Source organism: Haematobia irritans, chromosome 4 (genome assembly GCF_050003625.1).
Source record: "Haematobia irritans isolate KBUSLIRL chromosome 4, ASM5000362v1, whole genome shotgun sequence".
Lineage (NCBI taxonomy): Eukaryota > Metazoa > Arthropoda > Insecta > Diptera > Muscidae > Haematobia > Haematobia irritans.
In genome coordinates, this window is record NC_134400.1 from 63,076,615 (window position 1) to 63,095,084 (window position 18,470).

Below are 18,470 nucleotides of genomic sequence, written 5' to 3' on the forward strand. Positions count from 1 at the left end.
CAGTTTAAAATGGATATTTTGTGAATTCCTTCTACTGGAAATCAATTCTAACACGCGGTCCAGTACGTTCCTAATTTCCCAATAAACACAAACGTTTGAAAAATGCTAAATTTCAACAATTTTTCAAACATTTTTTCAAAGGATTAGGGTAATATTCAAGTTGAGAAATTGTTGAGAAAATCGCGTTCTCAACAAAAAACAGACATTACCCTCAACAGTGAAATTCAACACATTAGCAATAATATCTCAAGTGTTATCCTCAAATTGAAATGCATCGCTACTCAATAATTTGTCAAACAATTTTCGATGCGAGTCAAATTCAAAATTAACATCGTTGCAAATACTTTTCAACCTAAATTTGTATGAATGATATCCCCACTTCAAATTGAAAGTCAAAGCCAAAATTCTATGAATTTTGTATAATTTATTAATTTTCATCAAAATAAAATATATAATAATACACTACACTACATAATACACTACAATACCAATTGATAAATAATTATCTTATTAAACATATCAACAAATAAGAACAAAAAAAAAAAACAAACAACAAAACTTTAAATATCTTAAACACTATTAGTAAACACTTTTGCATTGATAATTCGATTTCCTTCCTTTCGGTGTCATAAAACAGCATTAAAATTTATTAACATGCGGGCAATTTGAAATTAGGAACGTACTGGACCGCGTGTTAGAATTGATTTCCAGCAGAAGGAATTCACAAAATATCCATTTTAAACTGATAATAGCATATGAATTAAACTGACGATGTGATGCACATTTTCATCCAGAAGTTGTTGATTTAAACAATTTGTTGTTTTTAACAATTTTAATTGGTTGCACTTGCAATGTCTCTGGAAACTTTTTCTTGTCGATAAGCCACTCATTTTTCATTGGTCAGTTTCTTAATGTTTGCAAGAATGTAGCATCCAAAGATTTTAGTTTTCTGCAAAAAGATTTAAATTTAGTGACTTCTCTAAAGTGTTGATTTGATTTTTCATATTGACGTACCAATTATTATAAACTATTTGAAGCAGTTCCAATTAATTGTCCACCATTTTTTCATCGGTCAGCTTTTTAATGTTTTCAAGAACGTAGAATCCATAATTTTAGTTTTCGGCAAAGAGATATACATTTAGTGACTTCCTTAAAGTTTTATTTCATTTTTTATTTTCACTTACCTATTTTTATAAACTATTTGGTTATTTGTCTAAAATTTTCCATTTTTTTTATTTCTTGCAATTGACCACGAACTTCGTTGCACAAATAAGTATTGAAAACCACATGGTTTTTTCGTTGCATTTTAGGGTAGTGTTTTGTCAAAGTTTTCTCGTATTATCTTCAACACCTTTTCAAAGATTTCGTCAACATTTTGGCAAATTGGAAGTAATTCGCAAACAATTTGAAGATGTATTGAAGATGAGCTATTTCAAGTCAAGTTGAATTTATGTTGAAAATTATATTTACCCTCAAACTGAAAAGTTGTTGCATTTGAAAAACGCTCATCCTGTGTTTATTGGGTTCAAATTGCCCGCATGTTAATTAATTTTAATGCTGTTTTATGACACCAAAAGGAAGAAAAACGAATTATCAATGCAAAAGTGTTTACTAGTAATGTTTAAGATATTTAAAGTTTTGTTGTTTGTTTGTTTTTTTTGTTCTTATTTGTTGATATGTTTAATAAGATTATTATTTATCAATTGGTATTGTAGTGTATTATGTAGTGAAGTGTATTACTATATATTTTATTTTGATGAAAATGAATAAATTATACAAAATTCATAGAATTTTGGCTTTGACTTTCAATTTGAAGTGGGGATATCATTCATACAAATTTAGGTTGAAAAGTATTTGCAACGATGTTAATTTTGAATTTGACTCGCATCGAAAATTGTTTGACAAATTATTGAGTAGCGATGCATTTCAATTTGAGGATAACACTTGAGATATTATTGCTAATGTGTTGAATTTCACTGTTGAGGGTAATGTCTGTTTCTTGTTGAGAACGCGATTTTCTCAATAATTTCTCAACTTGAATATTACCCTAATCCTTTGAAAAAATGTTTGAAAAATTGTTGAAATTTAGCATTTTTCAAACGTTTGTGTTTATTGGGTGGTGTCTACTCAGAGGTGCGAAAAAAGTTTCCCGGACCAAGTCCTCGACAACAAGATGCTGGATGGTATCAAGGACGATATAAGTTAATAGCTTTTGCGGACCAGAGGTCTATAGATTGCTTTAAAGCTGCATTGATGCTAATTGGTGAAGTTTGGGAAGGAGCCGCTTTGGAGTTAGTCGATAAAAAAGACATACCGGCTAAACCTAGAGCACATGCATGGATACCGGCAAACCCTCCGGATCCTGAGTCAATACTAGAGAGACTAAAAGAATGTAACCCAGATCTTCCAACCGCCGATTGGAAGGTTGGTCGTTTGGATGAGGTGGATGGACCAAGACGACATGCGGTGTTTATATTAAACATAGAGTCGCTGCCACATCTAGCCCAGACCCAAGGACGTGTAAGTTATGGCTTTCATGATATCCATATGAAGGTATACAAAAGCGATCAGCCAAAGGATTCCGAAACGGACAATCCTCCGGTAGAGTCAGCAGTGAAAAAATCTCCTAGCGAAGCCGAAGGAGATATAAACCTGCAGACTATAGGTGAGTACTATGTTCGGGGTTTCACCAAAACACTAAATTAAAAGTACAAATATATTTAGGAAGACGATTATATTTTTATCAAGTCTTGCAAAATAATGGATGGAAAAGATCCAAGGAATTGATTGCAAATAATTTTATATTTCTAAATTAATTAATTAAAAAAGTAACTGTGAAAACAAGCTGGTTTTCAGCTTGAAAACAGAACATAGTACTCAGCTTATGGCGAAAATCATATGCGGGAAGTTTCTACAGGCTCAAACCTCACCAAAGCTGAACGTCGGATTGATGTGAGAGTCACCGAGATCTGTGAAGAGGAAACCCTTGATGACTCAATTGAAGCGGCTGATGTGACGGTGGTTGAAAATTTGGATGGTTCTACGGTTCCTCCAGATAAATCTTCACCATTGTAAGGCCGCTTGTGCTGCCTTAAAAGTTCTCCTGATGAAAGGGGATTCACAAGATCTGTGAATTGAGCACTCCGGGTTTCCAACTTTTGCATAATACCGGCAACGATATAAATCGAACATGTATAATTGCTAAAAACGAACTAAACTTGTTTCTGCTTCCTTCACTGAGTAATGCAGACACTGTCGTAGCCAGTCTAGAGATATCCAAATACAAATATTGGGTATCTTCGGTCTACATGGGACATGATAAGGAGATGCCACCCTGTGCCGTTAAGAACTTAGTTGAGGAGTCACTAAAAACAAAGACAAAACTCATTATGGGATGCGATGCAAATGCACATCATAGTATTTGGGGAAGTAGTGATACTAATGCAAGTGGAGAGTCGTTTATTTTGCGTACTAACATGGTAGTTTGCAATAAGGGAGATGCACCAACCTTCGTCACCAGGAACAGACAAGAGGTTTTGGACGTCACGTTGACCTCTCCGGAACTGAATGATAAGATATCTGAGTGGCAAGGTTTGAGGGAACATAGCTTCTCAGATCATCGCTACATCAGTTTCAGATTGGCTGTTCGTACTTCAAAGACCATATTTCCGCCAAATGTTAGGAAAGCTGATTGGAATAGGTATAGGGAATCGTTCAATTTGATGATACCGGAAATGCCGGAGACAAATATGAGCACTGTGCAAGATATCGAACACGTAGTGGAGCGGATTACTAAGGCCTTCAACATTTCACTGAAAGCTGCTTGCCCTAGAGGAAAGCCAAGGGGAAAAAATCGGCCGCCATGGTGGACTACGGAGTTAAGTAATATGAGGAAATCCTGCAGGAAGCTCTTTAACAAAGCAAAGTCCACAAGAGCTCCGGAGGATTGGGACACTTACAAGATGAATCTGAGAGAATATAAACGAGAACTGAGAAGGTCTCAACAAAACTCTTGGGATGATTACTGTAGCAGTATTGAGAATACGTCAGAGGCTTCCAGACTACGGAAGGTACTAGCATCCACTAACACCGCTCCAGGTTTCATTAAAACATCGGAGGGAAATTGGACAACGTCCAGTGAGGAGACGTTGGAGGTACTTTTGGACACACACTTCCCTGGAAATCAGACGGTTGAACCATGTTCCGGCGGTGTAACAGAGGCTCAGCTATCATTTCCTATCGAGGAAATTGTGTCGGAATCTAGAATAAAATGGGCTTTAAGTAGCTTTGGACCATTCAAATCCCCCGGACCTGATGGAATTACTCCGGCGGAGTTACAGGCAGTGGCTGAAAGAATTATCCCCTGGTTGACGGTGATATATAAACGATGTGTAAACTTAGCATATATTCCAGAAAAGTGGAGGGAAACAAAAGTCGTCTTCATACCTAAAGCAGGAAAAGCCTCTCACTCGAGTGCGAAGGATTTCCGACCAATCAGCTTATCCTCATTCCTACTTAAGACCCTGGAGAGGATGATAGACATGTATCTTAGAACTAGCGTGGATTCAAGTATGCTCTCGAAACGACAGCATGCATACTCGAAGGGCAGGTCTACTGAGACCGCATTGCATGAACTAGTCAGCTTTATTGAAAGCTCACTATCTGTCAAAGAATACACAATCGTGGCGTTTCTAGACATCGAATAATGTCCATCCGTTCAATAATGTCCATCCGAGCTCGATATTAAATGGACTGACAACTCTGAATGTTGATCCAGGTATACTTAGGCTGTTAGACGAACTTCTAATAAAGAGACGTATTTCAGCCACACTAGGGCAAGCAAACATACAAAGGTATGTGAACAGAGGCACTCCCCAAGGAGGAGTTCTATCACCTCTTCTTTGGAATGTTGCTATAAACAACCTTCTGGTTTCCCTAGAAAAAGAAAGGATAAAAGTGGTGGCATACGCAGATGATGTGGCGCTAGCAGTCAGGGGAAAATTCCCATCCACAATCAGAGATATTATACAGAGAGCTCTCCGGATGACTGAGAAATGGGCGAGAGATAATGGTCTTGGTGTAAATCCAGCAAAGACAGAACTAGTCATGTACTGCAAAGATCGCAAAACTCCCACGGTTAGGCCCATTTCCTTAGGGGATACTGAAATTCCCTTTGGTGAGTGTGCAAAATACCTTGGCGTTATTTTGGACAGGAAGCTGAATTTTAGGCTTAATATTGAAGAGAGGGCGAGAAAAGCCACGGTAGCTTTGTACTCGTGCAAAAAGGCAATAGGGAAGAAGTGGGGACTAAGACCAAAAATTGTGCATTGGCTATACACGGCAGTAGTTAGACCTATAATGCTATATGGTGTTGTAGTCTGGTGGCCGGCACTTCAGAAACCGACTTGTTTAGATAAAGTTCAGCGTATGGCGAGCTTATGTATCTCAGGCGCATTTAGTAAGACAGGAACAGACTCCCTTAATGTCATGCTACATCTATTGCCTTTAGACATTTTGGCTAAACAGTCAGCTGCAACAACGGCTGTGCGGTTGCGCGAACTATCGATGTGGTCGGAAAAAATGTACGGTCATAGTTCGGTCCTCAAAGTAATGACAGATGTGCTTAACGTAGCTAATTACACCCTGGCAAAACCACTTTTCGACAAAAAGTTTGAAACTCTAATTCCCAACAGTGAGGCGTGGTGTACACAGACCCCGGGGAATAAAAGATATATAGATTTCTATACTGATGGCTCCAAATTGAATGGACAAGTGGAGTTCGGAGTATATTCTAAAGATCTGGAAATTCGAATAGCGAAAAGATTACCTAATCACTGTAGTGTTTTTCAGGCTGAAATATTGACAATAAGAGAGGTGGTGAATTGGCTGAGAAGTAATGTTCCAACAAATATTGGCATTAATATATACTCAGACAGTCAACCTGCAATAAAATCCTTGGACTCTGTGTTCCTTAACTCGAAAACGGCCATAGACTGCCGCAAATCTCTCAACGAGATGGCTGAGCAGTACAATATTCACCTAATATGGGTGCCTGGCCATAGGAATATACCGGGGAACTGCGAAGCAGATGTGTTAGCAAGGCTAGGAACTACCTTACATATTCCAGGGGAATTAGAATCTGTTGGTATGCCTCTGGCCACCTGCAAGCTCTTACTGCGTGAGAAGGCTGTTATGATGGCCAATATTCGATTCGATTCGACTTAAACCGCACACTAGATATGCTAGTGTTCTCAAGGCGTCAGATAGCACTCCCGACATCTGCTATAACGGGTCGCTGCCTGATAGGCGAATTTGCAAAAACTATAGGTGCGAAGTATAATGACTATTGTATAAGCTGTCATGATGTGGAGGAAAAGGAATCAATTAAACACCTCTTGCGTGAGTGTCCTGCTTTTTGTGTAAGGCGTAAGCGAATTTTAGGAGCATATAGCTTTAGATTACTGGCTGACCTGGAAAACGTTAACTTAAGCAGTTTGTTAATGTTTTTGGAGCAATCTGGTTGGTTCCACAAAAGTAAATAATAGAGAAGGTTCAGTGGTTAAGACTAGAAGTGTCCATATGTAATAGGTACTTTTAGTTAAATGTGGTATCACAATGGACTGAATAGTCTATGTGAGCCTGAAATTTAATCGGGCTGCCACTTTAACCTAACCTAACCTTCGTCACCAGAAACAGGCAAGAGGTTTTGGACGTCACGTTGACCTCTCCGGAACTGAATGATAAGATATCTGAGTGGCAAGTTTTGAGGGAACATAGCTTCTCAGATCATCGCTACATCAGTTTCAGATTGGCTGTTCGTACTTCAAACACCATATTTGCGCCAAATGTTAGGAAAGCAGATTGGAATAGGTATAGGGAATCGTTCAATTTGATGATACCGGAAATGCCGGAGACAAATATGAGCACTGTGCAAGATATCGAACACGCAGTGGAGCGGATTACTAAGGCCTTCAACATGTCACTGAAAGCTGCTTGGCCTAGAGGAAAGCCAAGGGGAAAAAATCGGCCGCCATGGTGGACTACGGAGTTAAGTAATATGAGGAAATCCTGCAGGAAGCTCTTTAACAAAGCAAAGTCCACAAGAGCTCCGAAGGATTGGGACACTTACAAGATGAATCTAAGAGCATATAAACGAGAACTGAGAAGGTCTCAACAAAACTCTTGGGATGATTACTGTAGCAGTATTGAGAATACGTCAGAGGCTTCCAGACTACGGCAGGTACTAGCATCCACTAACACCGCTCCAGGTTTCATTAAAAAATCGGAGGGAAATTGGACAACGTCCAGTGAGGAGACATTGGAGGTACTTTCGGACACACACTTCCCTGGAAATCAGACGGTTGAACCATGTTCTGGCGGTATAACAGAGGCTGAGCGGTCATTTCCTATCGAGGAAATTGTGTCGGAATCTAGAATAAAATGGGTTTTAAATAGCTTTGGACCATTCAAATCCCCCGGACCTGATGGAATTACTCTGGCGGAATTACAGGCAGTGGCTGAAAGAATTATCCCCTGGTTTTTTTTCTTCTTCTTCTGAAGTGAAAGAAAGTGCTTTCGCAGTGTCTCTGTGTTTTATATTAAAATCTAATATATTCAGTTACTTTTTCGAGTGTTAAACACTGGAAGATTAAAATATATTATTTTATCTACTGGGAAAAGTGAAGTTTGCGAACAACTGGTGAGTTTTCTATAGAAAACACTGATTTCTAAATTTTTGTTGAACGATCTTTTGCGTATGTGTTGGTAATTTTGCATTGGATGACTCCTTGCGTTGTCATAAATTGAAATTGTTTTTGTTTCTTTTGAATGTTTTGTTTTTTTTTTTTCTTTTCCTCCTTTTGCTTTTGTCTCTTTCATTAACAGTCACTCAGATGTTGTTTCACTAATACTCACCAATGTGAATTTTATCACACACTATAATAATCTATTATCTTTTACTTTCACTGATAATTTTACTTTATTTCTCAAATTTGCACTCTCTTTGATTAATTAACTTCCCTTGGGTTGTTTTGTATATTTTTATTTTTGGGGGGTGACAGACAATATTATTCTCTTTGTTTTTCTTGATCTGTTTTTCTCCTCAACTTTAATCACATGATCACTATCTCTTCTCTTACTGTTCTTGAATCTGGCAATGCTGATGGAAATTGCATAGTATTTATATGTAAAGATGGTGGTTATCATCTACTCGCCGACAGATGACGCTGTAGTTTTTCTATACCAATATGTTAAGTGATATACACTCGCCAATAGATGGCGCCAGTAGTAGCAGAAGTGTGTTTTGTTATGTTTTTCTTGACATTAAGATAATTCTTTTTAAGAGGAAATCTTTACAAATTGATTTAGGAAATATGAGTGACAACGTTAACGTGAAACCCGATGTTTACGTTGCTGACGACTTAACCTCGAATGCATCGTCGACACTTTCGAGGTCACCCTTGAAAAATGCAAGACTATGAATTCGCAGGTTGGAGAAGAAGGATCAGTTGACAGAGGTGGAGGCCATGAGGCTCAGGAATGCAAAGGCTCTTGTTGGTGAGCACGAGAAACAGAAGGAAATGACAAATCAATGGCCGAGCAGCGAAGCTGGTTCGCTGGTGGAAGCGATGCGCGATGTGGGAGTGTCTGGGGATAAATCGGATGACATATCCTCCACTGACTCTTTCTTCTTTGTAAGGGTTAAAGAGGGCTTTAGAGTGAAGCAGAGATTAACAGGTAAGAAGGATATGTCGGAAAATGACTCGAGGCGCCTCCTCAAAGCAAATGAAACTATAAAAAAATGGGAGTTGACCAATAAGGAGCTCATGGAAAGTAACTTAATATCAAGAGAGTGTATCTCTCCGAAATTGAACTTTTGCCCTACCGAACGCGCCGACTTAGCCAAAGCTGAAGCGGGGCGCCACATGAACGAGATGAATGAGCCAAGCTCGTCTTCTCGTTCCCAGGTCAGGGGAAATATAGACCGAGACGGGATATTGTGTGCGTCCAGTCCATTAGCGGCCTCGAAAGGAAAGCCGAGCCAGGCTCGAAATCCCGCCGAGAATGCTAATGGATCAAAACTTCCGGCAGATGATGTGCCATTTAGCCCTGATTCCGAGGAATATGGACGACACAAGAGAAATAGGACCAAAGACTCGGCCTCAATGGAGGTCACAATGATAAAGAAGCCCAGAAACGAACAGGGCGAAAAACTATACAACAAGGATTGTTTTAGGGTAGTAATTGTCGACTAGTCCAGTAAGGACAGAAGAATAAAAGAGGAGAACTGGAAGCGCCTGGAGAGCAAATTGCTGTTCGAAGTCTCCGAAAGAATTTGCCAAGGGACTGGAGATACTCCCTACTTTGGGAATATACAATCGAGGCAGGGACATAAAATCCTGCATTGTAAGAACCAAGAGACCCTCGCATGGCTCAAGGACACTATTGAGGGACTGGAGTTATGGGAAGCTAAGGGTAATCCCGGAAGATGAGGTCAAGCGGCAACCTAGGGTACGGGTCTTTATCACGGGACCAATACTTCCACAGGATCGCCTACTGACCATGTTGAAGGCGCAAAATAGAACAATCTACCCCACTGAGGACTGGACAATACTAAAGATGGACCCCCCAACTGAAGCGGGAAGAAGCGTAATATTGGCAGTCAATCTGGAGACGATTGAAAAACTTGAACCAAATGGTAATCGCTTTAGTGTGGGGCTAAGCAGTGCTCTCGTCAGACCGTTAAGGGATATGGAGGAAAGGTTGAAGGATGGCTCAGTAAGTAAATGATGCTAAGAATAGTACAGATAAACCTGCATCACTGTGAGCTAGCTTCCACTAATCTAATCCTCCATTTACTTAGGCACAAAATAGACGTCGCCCTGGTGCAGGAACCTTGGATAAGAGGGAAAATGATAGAGGGCTTAGACCATAGGAATTATGAGATATTTCATGGAAATGGAAATAAACTGAGGACATGCATTTTAATAAGAAAAAATATAAAGTGTTTCTTTTTAAACCAATTTTGTGGCTCTGATCAGACGGCACTGATCGTGGAGCTGAACTCTAGGCAGTTGGTTTTATCATCGGCTTACTTTGCACACGATGACACTCTGCTGCCACCGCCTCAGACAGTAAGAGATTTGGTGAGGTACTGTCGGGACAAAAATAGAGACTGTATAATAGGATGCGACGCGAATGCTCACCATGAGCTATGGGCGAGCACAGACACTAATTCAAGAGGAGAAAGCTTGATGGAATACATTCTGGAGAATCAGCTGCAAGTTCACAATAGGGGAACGGATTTCACCTTCGAAACCCGTACGAGGAAGGAAGTTCTCGATTTGACTTTCAGCAATTTTACAAGAAGGACAACAGTCTCAAACTGGAGGGTATCTAGCGAAATAAGTTACTCGGATCATAAGTACATAGAATTTGATGTGAAGACCGGTGTGGAGACAAATGTTGATGAATTCAGGAATCCAAGAAGGACAAATTGGACCAGTTTCAGAAACCATTTGAGTGGTTTGCGAACACCGAGGTATAATAAAACGATAGACAGCATAGATGAGGTGGAGGATGCAGCGAACATGGTGGAAAGATGGCTTACAAGTTCCTTTGTTAGATCGTGTCCTACTAGCAGGCCACTTAATAGTAAACACAAGGCCTGGTGGAGCAAGGAACTAATGGATCTAAGGAGGAAGTCTAGGAGGCTATATAATGAAGCAAGAAGGCATGGAGCTGAGCAGCTATGGAGTGAATACAAAGATTGCCTAAAAACTTTCAAAAAAGATACAAGGAAGGCTAAAAGAATGAATTTTATTCGCGTGATAGAGGAACTCTCTAATATTAAGGATACAGCAAGACTGCGTAAGCTCTTATCCAAGCAACCTAAGTTTAGTGGTAACTTGCAGAACGGAAATGTTATTGGAAACACACTTCCCGGGGTGTGAGATCAGAGATACAACGGATATTCTCGTTTCTATGGACCACGGAGGAGCTGAGAAGGACATATTAGATTTGGTGACCATGGACAGCGTTAAATGGGCGATTGACAGCTTCGGTCCATATAAATCTCCAGGTTTGGACGGGGGAGTTGATGAGGGCCTCATTGCGTCTTGGATATATACCAAAGCCTTGGCGGAAGGTAAAGGTAATCTTCATTCCTAAAGCGGGGAAGATAGCACATGGAACGGCGAAGGACTTTAGACCAATAAGCTTATCATCCTTCTTGCTAAAGACAATGGAGAGGATACTGGATGATCATATAAGGAACCAGTTAGACAGGAAACTATCAATCTGTCAGCATGCCTATATTAAGGGCAGATCTGTAGAATCTGCCCTGCACTCAGTGGTGCATCACATAGAGAGATCCATGACATATGGCGACTATACATTGGCAGCGTTTCTGGACATTGAGGGTGCTTTTAATTATACGAAAATTGATAAGGTGGTACATGCACTAGAGAGGTATAATGTTGAGAAATTCGTTATAAAGTGGATCGAGTTGATGTTGCTAAGCAGGGACATGGTGGTCGAGCTAGCGAGCTCCACAAGGAGGGCTAGGACCACTAGAGGATTGCCACAGGGAGGGGTTATATCACCTTTGCTGTGGCTATTGGTGGTGAACGAGGTATTGCTTGGACTGACAAGTAAGGTTGTCAAGGTAGTGGCATACGCGGATGACATTGTGATAATGGTATCGGGGAAATTCCTCGATTCTATTTCGGATGTGCTGAGTGAGTCTTTGGAGTATCTCTCGGAATGGACTCTAGGATGCGGTTTAGGGTGAACCCTGGTAAGACGGAGTTGGTACGGTTCACCAGGAGGAGAAAGGTTATGGGGTACAAGTCCCCTGAACGCCAGGGCATAAAGTTGACGCTCACGAAATCAGCAAGGTACCTAGGAGTTATTTTGGACTCCAGGCTGAACTGGATGGAGAATACTGCCGATCGCATTAAGAGGGCCTATGCGGCACTATACTCGTGTCAAAAATTGGTCGGGCAGAGATGGGGAAGGAGGCCTTCTCTTTTTGGCTGGATTTATACCGCGGTTGTAAGACCTGTGGCCACATATGGCTGTCATGTTTGGTGGACGATCGTGAAACACCAAAATCATATATCGAGAATAAATAGGGTAAATAGGACTGCACTCATCTATATGACAGGTGCCATGAGGACCACAGCTACTGCCGCTCTGGAGGTACTGATGGGATTTATCGCACTCGATTTACACGTAAGGAAAACGGCTGAACTGACACTTCTGAGACTTAGGAGCTTGAACACGCTGGAGAGGACAGACTGCAGGCATACTGGAATTCTGGCCGGGCAGTATAGAGAGACTGACCATATGGCCACGGAGCATGTTTATCATCACAAACCGACGTACATTATACCAAGTATGGAAGAGTGGGAAGACAGGAGGATACCCTTCGGAACCCTGAACATGTATACGGACGGATCAAAGATGGAGGAAGGAACGGACAGTGGAATCTATTGTAGTGAACTACACGCTCACAAAAAATCGCTTCTGTAACATATACTCCCAAACATCAAGCATATACATTTTTGGCTATTGCCCAAACATTTATATGTTTGATCTCTTCCAATATATAATATGTTTGAAAGCATATTGGTATAAAAAATATATGTTTGGGTAGTCAATTTCCAAACATTTTGTATTTTTGCATCCAAATTCAATAATGTTGTCTTCCAAAAAACAATATGTTATTATGTGAACATATAATATGTTTGGAAGCATTTTGCACCCAAAAATATTATATGCTTAAAAAAATTCTCCCAAACAATATTGTGCTCAAAATTTTATATATTTATTTATATATTTACAATCATAATGAATTATGAAAATAAACAGGTAATATATGTGCTAACAACATAGGTTTTCGACCTGAATGCTCAAAATTTTGTTTCTGCCCAATTGTATATTCCCCCACATCTTTCTCACTTCCACGAGATTTTTTAGTTCTTAGCACCTTTTTCTGTAATACAAACATTGTAGAAGAAATTATTCAATTGTATGATTTTTTTATTTTAATTTTACCTTTTGCCGGACGGGGATTCGAACAGCGGACCACACAGTTTGTAAGGATCAAAGAAGTAGCTGATCAATTGACCAAGGAAAAATAAAAATAAAATTAATTTTGTAATAACAAGCAACAACCACCAATTTAATTCAATATCGCTCCCTGTTAAATAGCGCTCCAAGCTACTAAACACATATATGTTTATAGGCTATTTCTAAATTAATATATGTTTGCATCCAAGCATATTATATTTAAAAACATTTTATGTCCCAAACATAATATGTTCTAACATATTAACATATATGTCCCAAACATGTTATGCTAGTTTATGAACATTATATGCTTGCACTCAAAAATATTGTGTTTAAAAATTTGTGTTCCAAACATATAATGTTTATAGCCAAACATATGAAAAACAGTCTTTTTCATCCGTGTAGGAATAAGGGAGTCTTATGCGCTTTACAGACTATCAGTTATTCCGGACGACAGTGCTCGTGTCGAACATATCCCATATATTGTGCAAATTATAAGTTAAGTCCGACGGCATAATCGATACTGCTGCATGTTTATGGGATCGATAACACATTTACCGATTATTTAGTCATCGCCGACAAGTCGTATCGATCCGACACACTATAAGATTCTTTACAAACACCGGCATTCCGTCCGGAATAACTGATAGTCTGTAAAGCGCATTACACGCTGGATGGTGATTGCAGTATTTTTCAGGCTGAGATTTATGCGATCACGAAGGCTGCTGAGTCGCTGTTGATGAGGCCGTTATACAGAAGCGATATCAGTTTCTTCATCGACAGTCAAGCAGCTATAAAGGCATTGTGCAGTGCTGACATAAGGTCTAGGGTAGTCAGCCGCTGTCGTCGAGAACTCAAGGTTCTCACTGAACAGCATAATATAACTCTGTGCTGGGTACCTGGGCACTATGGGATAATAGGAAATGAGGAAGCGGATGTGCTGGCTAAGGAGGGTGCTCGTGGAACGAACAACGTCCTAGCGGACGTTTTTCCTCCATTATCTTCTTATCATTACAGGATAGAGGTTAAATATGATAATATATGATTTTTTTATTATTATTCAACCGTCGAACGGAACGGACGTGTTTTTTAATAGCGGATAAAATCATCGTAATAAGTACCTACTACGAATTTCAAGTGTGGTGGGATATTAGGCCACCATGCAGAGAAATTCAAAGACATCCACTGGGTTGCTAACTTCAAGGCCCAGTGGACGGGTATCGACTGGAGTTATAAATTTGGGCAATGACCAAGAGTTAGGCCCATTTAGTCGACCTGTAGACGGGACGACAGGTGGCGACAATTTGACAAGTCGAACCTTTTCCAAGGTAATGGCATCAAAAGGAGGTAATCCCTCCCGAAAGAGATTCAAGGAACGCAGAAATGCTTTGTTTATCCTAAAGAAATTAGGATCAGTCGACCCAAGCACGTTGTCGGCTAAACAAAGCGATTCCTTAAAATGGGCTCAAGGAATTCTTGAGGCTGGAAAAAGGGAACGATCACCGGATGAGCTGCCATCCTCCAAAAGGGATCAACGATCGTTTGCCTCAGTTGCTAAAGACAGCCTTGTGATGGCTATCATAAATAAAGGAGCATTGGACGGTATGGTTCCAAAGCAAAAATGGGGGGAAATGGAGAATGCTTTGTCTGGAGTCTACTCACAGGTGCTGGAAAAGTTTCCCGGCCCAGATCCTCGAAACCAAGAGGCTGGTTGGTATCAAGGACGATTTAAGCTGGTCGCATTTGAGGACCAGAGGTCTATAGAATGTTTTAAAGCTGCTTTGATACTAATTGGTGAAGTTTGGGAAGGAGATGCTCTAGAGTTAGTCGAGAAGAAAGACATACCGGCTAGACCAAGAGCACATGCGTGGATACCTGCAAACCCTCCTGACCCTGAATCTATTTTAAATAGACTGAAACAATGCAATCCAGATCTTCCAACAGCTGATTGGAAGGTTGGCCCTTTGGATGAAGTGGATGGGCCAAGACGGCATGCAGTGTTTATATTGAACACTCAGTCTTTGCCACATCTAGCAAAGTCTAAGGGCCGTGTATGTTATGGCTTTCATTATATCCAAATGAAGGTGTATAAAAACGATCAGCTAAAGGATTCAGAAATGGACAAGCCTCTGTCTGAATCAGAAGTAAGCGGATCCTCCCTGCCAGCATTTCAAAGTTCCATTTCAACCTCATCGTTACCACAGACTCGTAAATGTCACTTCAACCATCATGAAAAGGTACATCAAAAAGTACATGCAAGTAATTTGCCATCCCTACTGTTAAAAAAGCCATTTTTTGTGAAACGCCAAGCGCAACCAGCTTGTTATATTTTAATTAAATAAAAACGAAAATAAAGTTCTGAAAACATAGATTATACGCTTAAAATTGTGAAAGGTATATTGGTGAACAATTTGGTGATTTTCCAAATGGAATAAAGTGATTGTTTTTCAGATATTTTACAGACACGCTGCCTCCATGGAATAAAAACACTGGTTGATAGACGCAGCAACATGTAAATCGCTACTTGTAACTCAACATCATCATTAATGCCAAAAATTATGTTAAATGTAATGTGATAGTGGTATAAATGTTATATTTTTAAGAATTTGTAAATGTTTAATCAAATTAATAAATATCTAAACAAACGTGTTTTACTCGACCACAATGATTCTTTTACAACTATCTTAAAATTCACTTTTTCTGATTGTTTGGAGGGTCCCTTATTGGCGTCGTTCTAAATTGATCTATAAAGGCACCTAATAATTGCACTCATGCGAAACATTTTTGTAGTAACTTGGCGTGGTACAACTTCTCAATAGTGACGGCGCTTTTCCGACGAGTTTTTGATGTCGTATATGATTGTTTTCGACGTAGTGGGGATTCTCAAAAGAGTCCCCAAATTCAAAAAATGTTGGCAGGGCTCTTGCGAAGTCGAGGGAGATACCAAAGTTGAAGATATGGATAGATACCGTATGCGTGAGGAGGCTTCTACTGCCTCAGAACTCACCAAAGTTGAACCTATGGTTATTGCGAGAGTCACCGATATCTCTGACGAGGACATTCTTGATGACTCGATTGAAGCGGCTGATGTGACGGTTGTTGAAAATCTCGATGGTCCTACGGATCCTCCAGATAAATCTTCATCATTGTAAGGCTGCATGTGCTGCCTTAAAAGTTCTCCTGATGAAAGGGGACATAGACATAGTTCTTATTCAAGAACCATATGTTTATAGAAACAAAATATGTGAATTAAGTACTCCGGGGTTCAAACTATTGCAGTATACTGGTAATGATGTAATTCGAGCCTGTATAATTGCTAAAAACGAGCTTAACTTGTTTCTGCTTCCTTCAATGTGCAATGCAGACACTGTCGTTGCCAATTTAGAAATAGCCAAATGCAAATATTGGGTATCTTCGGTCTATATGGGACATGACAAGGAGATGCCTCCATGTGCCGTTAAGATCTTAGTTGAGGAGTCACTGAAAACAAAGACGAAACTCATTATGGGATGCGATGCGAATGCGCATCATAGTATATGGGGAAGTAGTGATACTAATGCGAGGGGAGAGTCGCTAATAGAGTTTATTTTGCGTACTAATCTGGTAGTTTGCAACAAGGGAGATGCCCCAACCTTTGTCACTAAAAACAGGCAAGAGGTTTTGGACATCACCTTGGCCTCACAAGAACTGAATGAAATGATATCTGAGTGGCATGTTTTGGGTGAACACAGCTTCTCAGATCATCGCTACATCAGTTTCAAATTTGATGTTCATACCACCAAGACCATATTTCCGCCAAATGTTAGGAAAGCTGACTGGAATAGGTATAGGGAATAGTTCAATATGATGATACCGGAAATACCAGAGACAAATATGAGCACTGTGCAAGTTATCGAACACGCAGTGGAGAGGATTACTAAGGCCTTCAACATTTCACTGAAAGCTGCATGCCCTAAAGGGAAGCCAAGGGGGAAAAATCGACCACCATGGTGGTCTACGGAGTTAGGTAATATGAGGAAATCGTGCAGGAAGCTCTTTGACAAAGCAAAGTCCACCAGAGCTCCTGTGGATTGGGACGCTTACAAGAAGAATCTGAGAGGATACAAGCGAGAACTGAGAAAGGCTCAGCATAACTCTTGGAATGATTACTGCAGCAGCATTGAGAATACGTCCGAGGCTTCCAGACTACGGAAGGTGCTAGCATCCACGAGCTCCTCTCCAGGTTTCATTAAAACATCGGAGGGCAATTGGACAACGTCCAGTGAGGAGACGCTGGAAGTACTATTGGACACACATTTTCCCGGAAATCAGACGGTTGAACCGTGCACTGGTGGTGCCACAGTGGCTCAGCGGTCGTTTCCTATCGAGGAAATTGTATCAGAATCTAGAATAAAATGGGCGTTAAATAGCTTTGGACCATTCAAATCCCCCGAACCTGATGGAATTACTCCGGCGGAGTTAAAAGCGGTGGCTGACAGAATTATCCCCTGGTTGTCGGCGATATATATAGGATGTATCAACTTAGCATATATTCCACGAAAGTGGAGAGAATCAAAAGTCGTTTTCATACCTAAAGCGGGAAAAGCCTCTCACTCGAATGCGAAGGATTTCCGACCAATCAGCTTATCATCATTCCTACTTAAGACTCTGGAGAGGATGATAGATATTTATCTTAGAACTAGCGTCGATTCAAGTTTGCTCTCGAAACGACAACATGCATACTCGAAAGGCAGGTCTACTGAGACCGCATTACATGAACTATTCAGCTTTATTGAAAGCTCACTATCTGTCAAAGAATACACAATCGTGGCATTTCTAGACATCGAAGGGGCCCTCCGGATGACTGAGAAATGGGCGAAAGATAATGGTCTTGGGGTAAATCTTGCAAAGACAGAACTAGTCATGTACTGCAAAGATCGCAAAACTCCCACGGTTAGGCCCATTTCCTTAGGGGGTATTGGAATTCCCTTTAGGGAGTGTGCAAAATACCTTGGCGTTATTTTGGACAGGAAGCTGAACTTTAAGCTTAATATTGAAGAAAGGGCGAGGAAAGCAACGGTAGCTTTATACTCGTGCAAAAAGGCAATAGGGAAAAAGTGGGGACTAAACCCAAAAATTGTACATTGGCTATACACGGCAGTGGTTAGGCCTATAATGCTATATGGTGTTGTAGTCTGGTGGCCGGCACTCCACCAGCCGACAAGTTTAGACAAAGTTCAGCGTATGGCGTGCTTGTGTATCTCAGGTGCATTCAGCAATGTCATACTGCATCTATTGCCTTTAGACATTTTGGCCAAACAGTCAGCTGCAACAACGGCTGTGCGGTTGCGCGAGCTATCGCTGTGGTCGGAAAAAAGTTACGGTCACAGTTCGGTCCTCAAAATAATGCCAGATGT

The 18,470-nt window shown here is 40.4% G+C and overlaps 1 long non-coding RNA gene across 1 annotated transcript; it reads left to right on the forward strand.

Annotated features, from left to right (window-relative positions):
* Nucleotides 1–15,237: 15,237 nt before the first annotated feature.
* Nucleotides 15,238–15,739, forward strand: LOC142236439 (uncharacterized). Its single transcript, XR_012722031.1, has 2 exons — nucleotides 15,238–15,468; nucleotides 15,526–15,739. It is a non-coding gene; the product is annotated as an uncharacterized LOC142236439 (long non-coding RNA).
* The last annotated feature ends 2,731 nt before the right edge of the window (nucleotides 15,740–18,470 follow it).